Source organism: Notamacropus eugenii, chromosome 6 (assembly GCF_028372415.1).
Source record: "Notamacropus eugenii isolate mMacEug1 chromosome 6, mMacEug1.pri_v2, whole genome shotgun sequence".
NCBI lineage: Eukaryota > Metazoa > Chordata > Mammalia > Diprotodontia > Macropodidae > Notamacropus > Notamacropus eugenii.
The window spans coordinates 103,728,620-103,733,411 of NC_092877.1; positions in this window are offsets into that span (position 1 = coordinate 103,728,620).

Here is a 4,792-nt window from a genome sequence, read left to right on the forward strand (position 1 = left end):
TATTATAATAGTCTATTATTATAATAGTCTAATAGTTCTCTTTAAAAAAGGTGAGATGGGCAGTAACAAATAAGATGTAAAAGTCTGGGTAGACTTAGCTGCTTGGTCTCAGTCCTGTCCATGATAACATACCTGTAGGCAAAGTATAATTGTTTCTCCTTGGCATCTTCAGCGCCAGGGCTCTTTTCCCTAGGATAAGGGTTACTCTTGACTTCTGATTGCTGGTGCTGGTGCTGGTGCCCTACCTTGTGCTTCTGGAATCTAAACCCTTGTTTTCCTTGATGAGTTGGAGATGGTTGCCTCTTTCCACTTCTATCTTGATCTCATGATTTTCACGTCTTTGACTTGTCCCTGATCCTCCAGATGCTGTAGACTTCAGTTTTGACCTGGTAAATTATCAGGAATTGACTTGCTCCTGATACCCTGTACTCCACAACTGCTTCCTTGACCTCTGAATTTCAGAGCTCTTTGCTTGATTGTTAACTTTTACTGTAAAGTGGGAATTTCAGGTGAGGTGGTGAAAATACTTTTGGACAGCAGGGGACTTATCACAGAATTGTAAAACATCAGAATGCAAAGGACCTTGCCATCTAGACCAAACTCTTCATTTTACAGATAAGGAAATTAAGGTCCACAGAGGTTATGACTTACTCCAAATCAAAAAGTGACATAGTAGCGACCGGACTGCAACCCAGATCTCTTGAGTCCCGGGCCAGTACTTTTCCAATGTAACATGCAATTTTGGATTTTAAAGATCACACACTGGGCCTCTTCTTCTTTAGTAACATGAGTAGCTGTAACTACATCATATTTGCATGTGCTAAAATAGTACACTAATGCCTTGTTCAATTGTTCTACAGAAAAAAAATGGTTCACTGCTAGATGTTGGAATTATGACATTGGAAGACCAATAAACTGAATGTCCTTTTTTCATTCTAACTTTACAACCAGGATTATGACATCAGAGGTAAAATAGCCAATCATATTCCTTTCCTTCTTTTTGCTTTTGTCAGTTGTATATGCCAGTAGCATCAGGTAGAAATGGGGTGACTAAACTATACATAAGGATCCCTGGGGGCAGCATACTGACTTAGAAACCACGTATTGACATCATTTATATTTTATTGTCTTATAATTTATCTTGTTAATTATTTCCCAGTTACATTTTGGACTGGTTCTGGTCAAATGCAGGCTAGGTACTGAATGTGACACCTTTGGTGTGTAGTATATTTACTTTATTTGGAATGATTTCTTAATTTTAACTTTCAACTTTATATGTGCCTTGTAAGTCACATATAAAATATATATATATATATATTTCCTGAAAGATCAGTAAGAAATTTGGTTTGAATAATTTCACTTCTAAAGCAGGACAAGAAAAATCAGTCTAATTCCCTTCAGTGAAATTGCTGTACGATAGCTAAAAAATCTGGATTCCAAAAGTCTTATTTGTAGTCATACTCAATTTTAAACTCTGCTTGGACTCATCAGTATTGGGGTATAAGATGTCTTTAGATATGTGGAACTGTACTGGATCTTATATTCATCTCATATTCCTAAAATATTTTTCGTCCTAATGCAGTAGCACATTCATTTGTGTAAAAACTAAGAGCTTTAAGGATATGTTTGAATTTTACATGGTTCAAGTAATTTGGTATTTCTAGATTTTGAGTTATGTTAGAGGTATATAGTAGTATGGAAAACATAACTTCTTATTTACTTATATATAAAGTTAGGAATATTAATTATTCCGTTAAAGAACATAGAATAATTTATGTTCAGAACATGAAATCCACTTCTATGTTTCTTTTAAATTAGTGACTGATAACCATATTATAACTAGAGATTCACATTAACTCAATTGTCAACTTTGAATTGGAATGGATGATATATTCATTTACTCAGTCCAGAACATAAGGTGAATATTAATTTATTAAATTACAAAGTCTCCCTTCCCAAATAATCACAACCTAGTTCAAAACAGAATTGAACCTTCCTCTCCACCAAAATACAAACATCCATTTTCTAAAACCACTGAACTAGAGCAAAGTTTTCCAAACAGAACCTCTACTGCATATTTCATCTGTTTTGAGTTCCTTGTTAGTATCCCTAAATTTCATTATGAGAAAACTTATTTATCCTCTACTCCGTAGTGCATTAGATATGAAACGTGGACCCTGTCCTGAAGAAGTTTATAATTTAGTTGAGAAGAAAAGAAAGAGATAAAAAAGAGAATAAAAATTACAAGATAGCATATGCTAAGTTAGTGGTTGTCCTCCTCAAAGAGGACCAAAATGGCATCACTATGTTGGCATCAAGGTACAGTGTTGTCTGACTATGGCTGATAGGACCAATATGAGTTCAGAAAACTCTATCCCAAGTTGGGCACGAGTAGTCCACATGAACATTTGGAGCAGGGATATCTCTATATTTGTGTGTCTTACTTTTCTTTTGAGCTACTGCAATCCCACTTCACTCTCAGTGAGCACAGTATTTTCTTTTATGTGGGCATGCTGTGTAGTCCTTTGCCAGTGTCACCCATGTCATGCAATAGATGCCAAAGTTCTTCAGGGAGACCTTGAGAGTATCCTTGTATTGTTTCAATATAAGGATATGCTGAATACTACAGGTAATAAATGCTCTGACATTTCATATTACAAAAAGCATGATCCACTTTGGATTTTTATAATGGAGCAAATGTAGTGAAATTTAATTCAATATTTCTCTGAGGATGTTAAGATTTTGACCGACAAACAATTTAGTAAAGAGGATATTCAGCTCTACCATAGGATTAGACATTTGACTTTGATATTTGTAAGGATTTCAAGATTATGAAACAATGGAATGGAGGAAATCACATTTTTAAAAAAATAAAATTCAAACAATTTTTGAGGAGTTGTTTTTACATTTACAAATCTTTTGAATTTTTCTATGAATAAGCCAATTCCGGTTGCATGGCAAACTTGTTTTCACCAAATTTACATTGTTTTCACACCCTTTCTTTTTTAAAAAGGCATATCATTAATGTTGATATCGTTATAGATTCGTTCTAATTTTAATTTCTGTCATTCTACTCCTACCAAAAGTATATTTGTGTTAAAAATAGTATTTATTGTGAACCTCAGCATATATATGTCTTTTCTATTATAGACATAATTCTGTTTTTTTGTGCAATACAAAAAAAAAGATGGAGAGGAGGATTTAGAAATATTCTTTGGAGTTGCATACAGTAAAACCTCACCACAGTTCAAACAAATTGTGTAGGGACCTAAATTAATGAAGAGTCAGACCTGTAAAATATTTGACAATAAATTATTTTAATACTTTAAGTACACAAAGTAACAAAATTAATAGTCTAACTAAGCAGGGAAATGGCTTAGAAGACTAGATAAGAGTAGTATGCCATCTAAAGAGCTGAGGGTTTTTGAAAAGTTTGTTTTCTTAATTAAAACAATTGCCTTGCATTATTGTTTGGCAATTCTTTTTAAACAAATAATACCCAAGTCTTGTCTTAACTACCACAACTTTTGAATTAAGTAGACTCTGAATCAATGAGATTTTGCCATATAAGTTAATTTTTTATGCCATTAAACCCTTGTCCAAACCTGAGAAGTTATTCTTTATGGGTGCCCATCTTGGAAACCCCAAAGCTATCCGTCTGCACCCAGAAACAAGGCAAAAGGAAACTTAAGTACGACTACAACTTTTTGGTCAGTGGTGGCTTCGTGTGCACCACTGACAACTTTGCCTACATCAGTCAGGGAGGTCATTGCTGGGACATAGTCCATTCACACAGACAATGTCTTGCTCATTCCACCGGTTTAAATTGTTGGAGGGAAGATTTGCTGAGTTAGTGAGGGAGACCTCAAGAGGGATCTGAATTAGATTTTGAAGTGACATCTGCCTCCTCTAGTTTCATGTTAGGGTTTCACAGGAGCTCAGCTTTGGAAGCTTTTTCTTTTTAGAAGTGCCTTTTGAGAGAAGCATCTCCTAATATGTTCTAGGATAGCATTAGGAGATTTCAACCCAGAACGTTTTCTCTCCTCATTACAGCCCTGTCCCTCTAATTCTCCACATCCCTCTTACCCTTTCAAGGAACTATTCCTGCTACAACGGACAGCACAGGTGTGGGGATGGAGCATGGGTCCCAGCGTACTGGCTTTCAGGTGCTTCCTAAAAGCCGAAGCAGTGGCTGGGCTGCAAAATAAAACTTGCATCTCTGGTGCTTAGTAAGGGCCGTGGTGTTTTCTCCCAATACCCAGGACCTGATATAGGGGAGAAGAGTTTGAATTTAGGATGTAGGAGTAAAAAGTTCCACTTGAACATTCCTGACTTGGGCTTGTGTTCTCAAGCTCTGGAATTCTCTGGCTTTGCAATGTCATGCCTTTCCGCACCCCAACCTCTTCCGGACCCAGGTTCCGAGGTCCGTTCCCGTCGACCTCAGGCGTCCATCTCCGCAGTCTTGTCCTCTCTAGTCCACTCTTTCCCCGTCCGAAAGCAGCAGCAGGAGCAGCAGCACCAGAAGCGCTAAGAGCAGCAGCAGCAGCGGCGGCATCGCAGGCAGATTCAGAGCAGAGTTCCCCCTCCTGACTTCTAAGCCCGGGGAATAAAGGTGGCCGAGAGGCTGGAAGGGCTGGGGGGTGGGGGTGGGGATAGGGGTGGGAGGGGGAGGGAGGGAAGGAAGAGGAAGCGTTGCTACAACTGAGAGCCGCCCTGCCTTTCGCGCCGGCGTCCTTGACAGCCGAGCCAAGCAAACGTCAAAGTTTGTTTAATAATCGCCTGGGTATAAATA